This window comes from Triturus cristatus, chromosome 7 (genome assembly GCF_964204655.1).
Source record: "Triturus cristatus chromosome 7, aTriCri1.1, whole genome shotgun sequence".
Classification (NCBI taxonomy): Eukaryota; Metazoa; Chordata; class Amphibia; order Caudata; family Salamandridae; genus Triturus; species Triturus cristatus.
The window spans coordinates 1,817,309,266-1,817,322,612 of record NC_140590.1 but is presented as its reverse complement, the minus strand read 5'-3'; positions in this window follow the sequence as shown (position 1 = coordinate 1,817,322,612).

The following is a 13,347-nucleotide window of genomic DNA, read 5'->3' as shown; positions in this document are numbered from 1 at the left end:
AGGTCCACAACTAATCTATATACAGGTGGTGTATTGGGGTCAGTTCTTTTAAGAATAGGAAGAACTGGTGAATTGCATACATTTGAATCAGTCTCAATCACCACCCCTTGTGCACTTAGGTCATCTATTATTTTCAGTAACCCTACTTCAGCCTCAGGTGGTATTTTGTATTGTCTAATCCGTGGCAGCACTACACCTTCCTTGAGTGTGACCTGGTGCGGTGTAATGTTCATGTAACCTACATCAGTCGGGCCTTGTGCCCATAGGTGCTGTGGTACATTTTGGAGCCGGATGTCAATATCTTTCATTACAAAATGTCCCTTGAAATCACGTAAATACAGTCGCACTCCTTCTGGCGAGCAACAGATAATTGCTCCCAGTTCCTTTAATGTTTTTATACCAAGTAAGTTTTCTGGACATGATTTAGTGAGCAGTAAGTCTGTAGTATGTATTAGTGGACCAACTCCTAAGGAGATTGGTTCCAAAACCTCATTAATAATAGGTCTACCTGAAAATCCCAGGGATACACTCTTTGAGCCCGAGAGGGGTGCCCCTGGCACCTCGGAATGACTGATAGTTGTTCTACTCGCCCCTGTGTCAATCAAAAACTTTTTATTTTGTCCTAGTATACGTGCATGTACATAGGGACCCGCTTGGTCCACAGGAACTGGAATAAGGGGCAAGTCGAATTCCCTCTCTGGGCTGCTTCATGAATATGCTTGGTATTCTGGATAGGTAGTTTGGGCGTGCTCATACATTTGTGTTGTGGCTCGGGTTGGTGCAGGTGCATGGACAGGCGGTGGCGGCGGTGGAAACGTATCTGGTTCCTGATGTGTGTTGCTGCCCTTGGGAGGATACTGACGAGGCTTTGTTTTACCTATGGCTATATTGTGTTTAAGCACTGCACATTCATTTACGAAGTGGCCTGGTTTCTTGCAATAATTACAAGTCCCATTAGTTTGTTTCGTGCTATTCTTGTTCGTGTTTGTGTTTGCCGGTGTTGATTGGGCCACCAGCATCTTCATCTTTGTGTCTTTCATGCGTCTCTTTTCTTGGTCATGTTCCTCTCTAATTCTGTTCTGGTGATACTGTAACATCTGTAACATTTGGGAAGGGCTGCTTGCTTGCCAAGTGCTCTCAACCTTCAGTACCCTATACTTTACCTCAGGTATGGAATTTTCTACTAATTTGCTCACGAAAAGATGGGGATATGAATCGCTACCGGGCTTAAGGCCACTATTGATAGCCAAACCGCTGGAATTGTTCAAAACTACGGAGTATATTTGGTGTGCATCTCATCACCTGTGAACTCATAACACTATTGATAGTGAAACATTTCTCAAACCTAGAGTAAAAATCGCTAGTGTCCTCGTCTGGTTTCTGTTTACAAGCTGAAATAGCATCCCAGTCTTCTTTCTTGGTAGTTAATAATCTCGGCAAAACTTGCACAAGGAGTTCAGGTAATTCTTTAGCTCGGGGACCCAGACCAACCCCCGGGCCTCTTGCGTCTTCTTCTCCTTGCAAAACATCCCAGCCGATCTTTTTCTCTCCCACCTCCCAGTCCTTTTCTTTAAGCTTCTCGTAAATACCAGCAGGCAATAGTACTTTTAATAGCTTTAGAATGTCTGCATATGTATATTCCCCTAAGCGGAGAATGTCTTTTAGTTCCCTGTGAAAACCCCCTGGATCTTTATCATGGGAGGGTAACATTTTTTTCATTTCCAGTATCTCTAATTTTGACAGAGGGGTGTAGACATACACCCATTGCAGTTCGTTATTTGTACCCTTTACAGGATGAACCTCCCGTAGGGGGTTCAACTTGTCATACACCTGGCCTGTAACCTGGGGTGGAGCGGGAAGGAGGGACCTAGTTACGTATACTATATATTTGTGTCGCTGATCCAAGATGACATTAATCAATTCTGTACCCAAGTTCATCCATCTGTCTAGTATTATGTCGTCCAGCAACCTATACAATAGACCAGGACCAGAATATTGGCTCTCATACAATGTTATTAAATGTTGGACCATGTAAACACCAGCTATGCGCTGTTCGTTTGGTGGAAGGCTCAAGAACGTCTGTGCTACGATATCATTATTATATAGATTATATTGGGATACCCACAGAGTGGCTGACCGTACTAGTTCCTTTTCGGTCGGGGTGAAGGGCTGTTCGTTACCTAACCATTCATTCACCGCTTTGTCGGTGATTTGGAACAGACTTTCAAGGGAATATCTTTTTTTTATAGCCGTTCCCTGTTTGCGGTGATTTAGGCCCTTGGGCCTTTCGAATCGTCGGGCATGGCCCACATATTGTATTTTATCTTGGTCCCCTACTTCATCATCATCAGATGGTAACGCAGCTTTTTCGTTCGGTCCTGCTTCGTGTGACGCTATTATTGCCTTTCTGATTTTGGCCAACATGTTGTCTGTCTGTCCTGATTTATCATGCTGACCGGCATCTATGCGGTCACTCCAACCAATATAACGACGGTCTACATCCCCGTTACCTTCGTCTTTTTCCCTGATCAGACAGTTATCTAGGAAGCGAAGGATATGGTTCTTAATAATCACTTTTCTATTTTGTACAGCATCTGCTATGCTCTCCGAGCCTTCCCCTGTTCTTATGAATGTGTACATTTTCTTTAGATGTTTATCCATATCCGGTAACTTTTCCAAATCTGTGACTGCTCGTCTAAGTCGTAGTGAAAACACGAGCATTCTGTCCTTTCCCGGATCGGGATCGTATATACATTCGGGGATGTCTACTTTTACTGTCGGCCCCCCTCCTGACGCTATTCCGGATCCTCCCTCCCCGCCGTCCTCGAGCTCCTGGAGCTGTTCTTGCATTGGGGGTGCAGGGAAAGATCCATCCACGTATGCTGGTGGGGATTCCTCTAGATAGGTGTTAATAAACCTTTCGGATGCTGTTTGTTTTATTTTTCGGGGTACTGGCGGTGGCTCTCTAATGGAACTTTCTACTGGGGTCACTTTTGCTAGTTCCTCTGAAAGGACGGGGTAAATACCAGCAATGACAGTATTCTTTTTTCTTTCGATCTGCTCTCTTTTTACCCGTTCCCCTTCCTCCTGTAATTTTCTTTCTTTGGCTTTTTCAGACTCATTTTTACTTCTCTCTATTTTGTGGAACTCTTTTTCTGTTCTTCTATGTGACTCCTTGCGCCACAACTCAATGGCATCCTTCTGAGCAGGTCTAGATTTTCTCTTCCATATTTCTTCCTCGACTTTCATATTGCTTTCCGCATCCCACGTTCCCGTGATAGGCCATCTATACTTTGTCTCTAAATCCTTCGTGTAATCCACCCATAGTTCTAAAAACAACACGGCATCTAAACCATGCTTACAGTACATGAAATGTCCAGGTGTGTCCCTAGGCGGAATGTTAACTGGTTCCTCTAGTACACCTTTCCTGGTACATATCTTACGCAGTTTTGAAAACAACGGCATGTTGGAATGTAACCGAAAACAAAAATCACAATGAACCAAAAACAAAAATCACAATGAAACAAACCTACATAAAAAACCTGACACATTCAAACCTAACTGAACCTGACTAAGACAATAACATTCATACAGTTAAATCGGTGCACCTGAAAACTTGGACTTTAATTCTTGAATGCATGCTCTTGAACATACCGGTCTCACAAGTGAGACACGTCTTTACCGTGTTCATTAAATGAACCCGTCTGTATTGCAACCCCCATGAGAAACTCACCGGGAAGCGGAACTTGAACTTGAACTTGAAGGCCTCGGATCCTTGACGCTGCGCAGGGAATGGCGTATCTTAGGTGGATCTCTAGAAACCTCGGACACAGCTCTCTCGCAGGGTGGGCTCTGGGTCGGGACAATCCCCAATCCTCATCGCCTCGTATGGATGCCTGGTCGCAGTCCGTCTCCTTCGTTGGCCTGAGGGAGTTGGCGGGGAAAACCCGCGGCGTGTACACTTGAAGTCCGTCAAGGCTGTGGAAGGGGGCAAAACTGGACCTTCATCTCCGGCGCATGGGGAAGGAGATTTGTCCCTATTCGGGCGGCATTTATGTCGTAAATAAAATATTACGCTCCCATAATTTCTATAATATCAATATGATCATGCATAAAGCAAGAGGCTGAGTCTGTGGTATCAGGTTCAAAAGGGCTTTATTCCAATAACTCGAGTCATAGGGAGAATAGTACCATCACCACAAGGGATCTGGAAGGGTCTCAAAAGTATTCTCAAAACATTATTCACAGAGTACTGTATATATACATTTCTATAATATACGTAAGCAAAAGAGCAAAAGAGAATGAGATAAGAGCATGTGGGTGTGTAGGTAGGCGTGGGGTGGGCTTTAGTTACGGACGCCTGATATTTCCATTGGCGCTGTCCCCCGACTTTGCTCTGAATCGAATTTGGCTAATTCCTGCACTGATCGAAGCCCTTACATGGACACCTTGTATTTCCATTGGCTCCATTCTCCAACTCCTTCATTACCTGGAGCTGGCTATTCCCTTTACCTTCGGGAACCCTTTCAACGGTTGCCCCTTGGCTCCACGGGAAATCGCGCTCTGCTCCTCGCCCTGCGAGGTAGTGCGCTCTCAGGCTTGTTATTTATTTCAGTCCTGATGATGATCTATGTATTCTTGAAATAGATCGAAACGTCGTCGACATGTTGTACAGCATGCATGTTAAACACATAAGTTAAGAATTGTGCATGACTGTTAACTTTCTTCAAAGCTTGCCCTTTCATTCTTCATCAGCTATAAGCTTGCTTGGTTAGCCTGAAAAGATGATTTTCTTTTGAATAACTCTGTTTGTCCTTAATTGTCTTGTTTGTTGAAGGTTCACAGGACTGTGGCCCACTTTAATGTGTTGGTTATATATTCATTAATTATGTTTATCATTAAATCTACATGTCCGGCTGGACATTTGTATTAATATAGAGCCGATTCTGGTCTATATTTATGTTTTATTATATCTGTTTTGAAGGACCTTTTTGGTTTTCTAATAGTAAGTACCCTAGGTCCTTCTCAACCTATGGGTTTCCCCTTGTTTTTAATTAATATACTTTGTAAGGCAGTCACACCTCTTGGAGCAGCCCGAAGGTCCACAGTTGTGAGTGCTTGAACCTCATACAAGTCTACATATTTAATACTGCCCTCTCTCCCCAGCTCGCCCTAAATCGCCTCCAACCTCTCTAATATTGTCATCTGCCCTGTAGTGAGTTAAGGCGAGAGGACTTGCCTGCTACAGCAAAGGGGATTTCAGGGGGACTCCAATGCTCTGATTCTGGCTGCAGCCCCTCTCTCTCATTCAAGTTAGGGGTGTGGCTCGGTGAATAAACTGAGGCTGAGCCCTGCTCAGTGCAGACCTGCTGTGGCACTGCCACCCAGATGAGCATATGGGTAAAAGAAAAAAATAATGATTATTTTATCAAAGAATTGATTTGATTTTTAACATTTCTGATTCGATATTGTCTGAGTGGGATGTGTTATGCTGTTTTATTGACTATTATTATTTTATGTTGATTTTAAGCGATGGTTTTTATAATGATTACCTTGTTTGTATTTTTTTATGGTGGTCTTATCAACCAAATAAAGATTTTAAAATGAAAAATAGAAGGATGAGATCCTAAATACTTTTTGTATATTTCATCAACAACACTTCTACCCAGGTAACTGTTTCAAAGCCGCCACTGGGCATAGCCAAAGCACCTTTTTCTAATCGGAGGTTGCGCCTTTTGCTTCAATAATGCGCCATGTGCCTTCTATTGCTTTTAGTGAGCACCATTGTGAAGGTCTCCAGAGTGGATAGCTGATGTATTTATTTAGGCCGCATTTTATGGTGATCATGAAGCCCTTACTCCAAAGCACTGTGCAGAGATCAGTGGCCGGATCACAGGTCAGGTGCAGCGGTGCTGCTCCGCCTGAGCGCACGTGGCCAGGTGTTACCGCACTGTGGGGCATATCAGCAACAACCGGCAATAATTATCGCTAAGCGCACTTAGCGCTATGATAATTATCGCCGGCTAGCGTGGATTTTTATCGCTGAGATAGCGTGCTATTAGCAACGCTTATATCAAAAGCGATAAAAATCCTAGCGCTAACTGCCTAATGTGAGATTATCGCTGGAAACACATCGATAATGTCATGAAATGTGGCGTTAGCTTGTTGATAGGGACTCACAAACTTAGCCATGATCTCCACCTTCCATAGGATATCATGGCTAAGTCAGTCTTGAAGCAGGTGTAAGGAAAGTAGTGATAACAGGGGTTATTGCTACTTTTCCTGCCGCTATGCTTCATAGCGTGGGGCCTGACGATAGGAGAAATGTCGCTTAGCGCCATTTCTCCTGTCATGTCAGGTCAGGAACGCCCACTTTGCATCTCATTAGAGATGCAAAGCCTGACGTTAAGTATAGGTGTGCTAATGCAAGGTTTCATGCGTTAGCGTGACCTTGCTAATTAGGCGATAAAATTATCGCCACTTTTCGGCCGAAAAGGGTCGCAAAAGCGGCGATAATTTTCTATCGCCGCCTTGTAAATATGCCCCTGTGTGGGCAGACAAAAAACATCTATTTTACCAGCCAGAAATTCCTACATGTAAAATCGCATCCGGGTTTGGCTGGAAGAGCAGCCAAGCCTTACCCCCCCGGGCCCTGCAGAGATGTGTCTCTGGCAAAGAGGGGAGCGAGGCTTCCTGTAAAAAGGTTTTTCTCCTTTACTCTCCTGCCCTGTTTCCCACACTGCAATGGGAAACCCATATTACTATTTACCACCTGCTAAGAGCCGGTGATAAATGGGAACTTTAAACACCCCAGAATAGGGAATGCCATGCAGATTCCACATGGGAATTCTGTAGCTCCACATTTAAACCCTTTTTGGAATTTGGCTGGATTTTAGGCAGCGATGCTGGAAGCGAATGGTATTTCAGATTGCTGTCAATAACCTAATAGAGTTCTCCTTAACTCTTAATCAGGCCCATGGTGGTACTTATCAATGAAAATGATAAAGTATTCCAAAAAAAGGTGACTCAGCTACATTGGCAAGCAATAAAAATATTCGAGAAATTCATGTAAATGAATTAAGCTTCCAAAGAGATCAGAAAAAGTGCAGGAAGGTAAAAAAGAGCATCTATATAGAAAGTTTGTTAAAGAGCTACCTTAAAGGCAAGAAGGGTAAAGTATTTAAATGAAGAATGACGTACTGAGAAAAGGGAGGAAACACCTTATTTGTGAAGGACCCTGCAGAGAAAAGGAAGGAAAGTTGAGCAGAACAGGAAGGTAAGGCCTTGGACTGTTTTTAAGACAATGCTTGTGAAATATTAAAAACAAAATAAAAACAGGGGAATCTTGCGAAGCATGATAGGTTGGTTAGAAAGTGGAGTAGTTAGCACATGTTTATAGATTTATGTTAGAATTAAAGATCGGTAATGTAGGAACATTAGGAAAGACAGAAAAATCAATCAACGGGGTGAAACAGTACGCAAACAGCGAAAGAATAGGGGCAAGTTTTATAGTTTTGTAGGTGAGGAAAACATTAGGGGCCATATGTAGGTAGCCTCACATTTACCGATTCATAAATACCGAATTTTACTGATTCGGTATTTAGGAATCGGTAAATGTGATGTAGGTAATGATTCGGTAAAGTTTACCGAATCGGAAGAATTTGGTAATTATGAATCGGTATTTACCGATTCGGTAATGAGGCATACCTTCCCATTGATTCCTATGGGCCTGGAGGCCCATAGGAATCAATGGGAAGGTATGCCTCATTACCGAATCGGTAAATACCGATTCGGTAATGGGGGGAGCATATTCAAGGGTGGCAGGGTGTCACATTGACACCCTGTTGCACCCCTGAATCTTGCATGTGTGCACATGTGGCGCACATACATGCCTTAAGGGCATGTATGTCTGCCACATGGCACTCTTAAATCTGCAAAATATTGCTTTTTGCAAGGTATTCGTTATTTACCACCAACCTGTATTTGGTGGTAAGTAACGAATTTCTAATACTAATTTTCACTCTTTAGAGTGCTCCCTACATCTGATTTCTGGATTCGATATTTACCGAATCGGTATTTTACCGATTTCTTAATTTCCGATTCGGTAAATACCGAATCCAGAAATCAGCCCCCTACATAGCAAATGCCTAAATATCGGTCGGTAACGGGATATTTTCCGAATTTCGGCCGTTACCGACCGGTATTTGGCTTCCTACATGAGGCCCTAGCTGATCACATCTGGTTATGTTGAAAACAACAGGTAAATAAATGGTGGAAATGTGCAGGGACAAGGGATTACAAGATTTTGAAATGATGAGCAGATTACATGCAGAAGGGCCCAAAGACAGATGATGAAGGGGGAAAAAGATTGAAGAAGGGGTAGATGAGTGCAAGGGCATGCTGTGTACAAGCAAAGAATTTCTGTGTTACAAGTAGGAGTGGACGGAATTTGCAAAATTGACTTTCGCAAATTATCGCGAAAATGTTAAAAATCTCCGCAAACACACGGAAATATCGCGAAGATGCAGAAGTTTTTTTCCCGCCCATTCGCGGTATTTTCTGCGTGGTCGCGGCTCGCCAACTTACCCATGCGGTTGCTCGCGGGTGCGGCCATCTTGTTTTCACTTGTCTCGCGGTGCATGATTGCGAGAAGAAAGGTAAAAAATCTCAGCGTGCACGTTCGCAATGCTTTTTTCCTGTTCGCGAACACTGTTTGCGTGCTCGGGGGGAAATATATTACCAACGCACATTTTGAAAGCGCGAACAAGCAAAAAATTATGTGGATCGCAGAATTTTGGGCAATTCCACGTTCTCCGAGGAACGCAAAATTACCCAAATTCTGCTAATTCTGCAAGCGGAACGGAATTTACCGCCCAGGCCTAGTTACAAGGTTTCAGTTCCAGTGCTTGAGAATAATGCTGAAAGGCAGGAGAGATATAATTATAAAGATTACGGGTAAAATACAAAAAGAGCTAAAAATCATCAGCATGAAGTAGGTAATAGAGGTTAAAACAAGAAATAATACATGAGGGAAATGAGATGTATAGAGGAGAAATTGCGACCCCCCCCCACACGGGTCCCATTTAGAGAAAATGAAGAAAGAAGGAAAATACACTAGCTCAATAAACATAGCATATGCAATTGGAATGCAAGAAAGATAACCAGAAGAATACAATGCCAGAAATGCATAAGGAAACAGAGAGAATGGCTGATAAGCAAGGAAGTGTTTAGAGACAATAACAACAGTTTCCACTGAGTTGACTGAGAAGAAGCATGCCTAGAGAGGAAGACCCTGGATGTGACTAGCAATGAAAGTCAAGTGTTGTAGGAGTGCAGCAAATTCCATTCATTTAGAGAGAAATGTGAGAAGAGATGTGGGTTATATAACAGCAGGCACTGAATGTCCAAGAGTGGGAGTTTATGAGAAGAGGCAAACTATTGCCATATTTAAAGAAAATGATGGAAAACTAAAATAAGAGAGCTTGATTGAAGAGTACAGAACAAAAAGGAGGAAGACAATTATATATCTCAAGGATAAGAGAGACAGGTACAGGGTCAGATGGCGCCGGTCAAGGGGCGACTTGCAGAAATGAAAGTGGAATAGGAGAAGACGGAAGAAAATTTAGAGTATAGAAGATTGTTTTCTTGAGGTTAATAATAAGTCCATGCAGAGAGGAATGACTGGAAAGAATTATCCGAGATGGGGAGAAAGAGGTTAACGAGAAGGAGAGATAACAAGAAGTTCCATGTTGAGCACAGATGCTTATTGGCACCAGAAGGAAGGAATAACACAATGTTGAGGAAACGGTCCAGTTAGAACTAAAGGATGGAGAACATTAAACCTTTCTAGTAAATGGAGGATTTTGGATAAGAAGGACTAGGCACCATAGTCCTGGTCATTTGTCCAGTCAGAACTGAGAGTTAAGAACAAGGCCGAAAATGATCAAAAAGTAGTAAGGAGTTGAGGGGGATGTGAATTGAGAAAGAACAAAGTAGTATTAGTGTAGGAATATTGTAAGTTGAGGTAAAACCCCAAGAACAAACAAAGGTTAAGACACTAGGATAGGGAGCCTATAGACTGTTAAGTTTGATGCAGAAGAAAGACATAGGATCTTGGGTATGAAAGTAAATTTGAAATGATACAGAAAGACGATTAACACAGCAGCTAGAGAGCAATGCTACAGTGAAAAAAACATTAACAGAATAAAAATTTGAAATCTAAGAGCGATAGGAGGCATAGCAGCCCCCCTGCTAAAAGCTGATGAGCATGGGGTTCGGGAAAACAGGAAGAAGAACAAGAAGGGGCAGCAGAGATTGAAGTGTTAAATGTGGGATTATAATGCAAAAAATCATGCCTTCTGAAGACTGCTACTAACAATCCGTAAAAAGGCAGAGAAGATTGAAGGAATGATCAGATTTAAACAGCAGTGTCTCCTAGAGGTAAAGGGATGATTATGAGAAGAAAGGAGTGATATAAAAGGTAGCATGAGTGTAAAAAACAACAGCAGGGTACTAATCATAGTTGAAAAGGTTAGATAGGATTGTGGCTGTAAAAGTAAGGATGAAAACAGGCAGAAGGATACTAAAACTCTTCTGGCCTCAAAGACGGAGGCACATGCCCTAGGCTCTGGTACACATCTGGGGAGGCCTAGTGAAATGTGTCCTGAAATGAATGAAATGGTGAACAGAGCAATGGAGCAGAAGCAGATATAACAGCTAACAAAACACTGTCCCAGGGAATCTGTGTATCTAGAATGACAGTTGCCTCCATGTCAAGAGAGACTAACCAGGTAATCCAGATCCAACAGAAGCAAAAGCAGCTTCCACACTTCACTAAACCCAAAGCTAACTTCACACTACTATCATATAGGTTTACAGTACACTCAGAAAATGGAAGAGAGAAAAATTACACTGGATATCACATCTCCTAGTTACACTGCTTGGCTTAGTCTGAGGCATTGATATCTACAAAAAAAAGATCTTTAGCATGATATTCTATTTGACACATTTGCCATTGCTCTCTGTATTTCTACTCTGTATCATTCACTGAAACTTCTTTTGCTTGAGATAAAATACAATTAAGATGGATATAGCAACTATAAATCACAATCAGTTTGTTTGCTAAAGAGAGATACCTTCACTATTATAAAATGGCTTTCCAGGATTTGATTACTCTCAATGTGAGAAGTGGATAACTGTAACAATAAAGGCATGCATTACTATTACATGTGTGCATAATACCTCTTGAAATCATGTATTTACTCGTATTGACATCATCATATTATACAATATTATTGTTGTGCCAACCTTATTCAACAGGAGCACAAGAATGGTTTGTAACTCACACAGAAACCCCTTGTGGAATAAGATATCCAATAGAGTTCCATGGAGTTTAAAATCTTAACAAATGACTTTCTATGAAACAAAGATGTGCAAAAGAGCTCGTGATTTTATTAAATGACTCCTTATGGAAACAAACAAATGCTCTAGACTGTGTAATCCTTATGGACGACTGCTTTATGAAAGAAACGAATTATAGGTCTTTATCCGCACAAAATACTTCTCTGTTTCTGAGATGTCATTCTTCGACTTCACAGAAGAACAGCAACAAGTCCCAGGTACAGCAACTATGCATCGTGCTTGGCTGGAGAGGATGCTATGGGGGGGAAGCAGTTTTTACAATGCATTCTTTACCAAGCTGTTATGTATTTGTGCCTTTTCCGTGCATGACCAAGCAGGCAAGTATTTTTTCAGTATCATAATCGTTATGCTATTTTTAGAAAAGGGTTTAGGGTAAGACACATTTTAGGGTTAAGGACCAGGAAAACCTCAAACAGAAAGGACCAGAAATAGCAGGACCTGGAGACCCTCGATTACAACGACCAGGGGGAACATAAAGGAGCAGAAAGTCCATGGGTTTACTGATACAATATCGACCCCTGAAATATCCCCATACACAAATATTGAGCTATAAATATTGATGTCCAAAATATCAACATCCTATATATCTAATGGTAAATACAAAAATATTGGGAAAAAATTAAGATTTAAAAAATATTGTTGTACAAAATATTGATTTTAATATGTGTAGAAAAATAATATTGAACAATAAAACTAACTTAAGAAAATTAATTAGATTTAATATACATTTGAACAAATATAACAAATACATTACATTTAAAAAATATAAACATGTATTATTTATATTTACTTTAAAATAATTAATAGAATATTAATTTTAATGTATTTTATAATTGTATATATGGACATTTACAAATATATATATATATAAATATACACCAATAAAATAAAATCTAATAAAAAAAGGTATATTGTAAACTAAAACATTGAACTATTTAAAAGTTTTTAAACTTACATTTTCAACTTCAGTTAGTACAACAGTAAGTAAAGTGTTGGATAGCTAAGGGGTAAAAATTACTATTCCCTCTCCAGTGAGTGCAACAGGAGGGAAAGTGTTAGGTAGCCGAGGGGTAAAAATTACTATTCCCACTCCAGTTAGTGCAACAGTAGGGAAGCTGTTGGATAGCGGAGGAATAAAAATGACTATTCCCACTCCAGTGAGTGCACCAGTAAGAAAAGTGTTGGATAGTGGAGGGGTCAAAATTACTATTCCCACTCCAGTGAGTTCAACAGTAGGAAAAGTGTTGGAAAGCGGAGGGGTAAAAATGACTATTCTTACTCCAGTGAGTGCAACAGTAGTTAAGTGCTGGATGTCAGAGGGGTAACATTTACTATTCCCACTCCAGCGAGTGCCACAGTAGAGAAAGTGTTAGATAGTGGAGAGATATAAATTACTATTCACACTCCGGTGAGTGCAACAGTAGGGAAAGTGTTGGAAAGCAGAGAGACAAAAAGTACTATTCACACTCAAACAGTTAAAAAAATATATATATATTAAAAAAAAGACTATATAAAAAATGAAAAATCCAATTGATTAAATATTTTAAAAGAAAACATTTTAAAATATTAATTGTGTATTACAAAAACCTACAAATAATATATAAAATACAAAAATTAATACATTTATAAAAAATAAGTTCTTTTAAACTAGAAAATATTTACAAACAAAAAAATGAATTATTAGATAAAAGTATTTATTTTATTTCGTACCCCATAACACCACACCACACCAATAAGAAAACACTTCAACATTTTCGATTACATTTACTTCCATAATTAACATAATTAATAATCAATTAAAAACAAATTATTAATTAAAAACTAATAAACAGTAATTGACTACACACCATTTAACACTATAATATTCACAACACATGCTAAATTAAACTACAAAAAAGACAATTAAAACTTATTTTTAAATTAAAA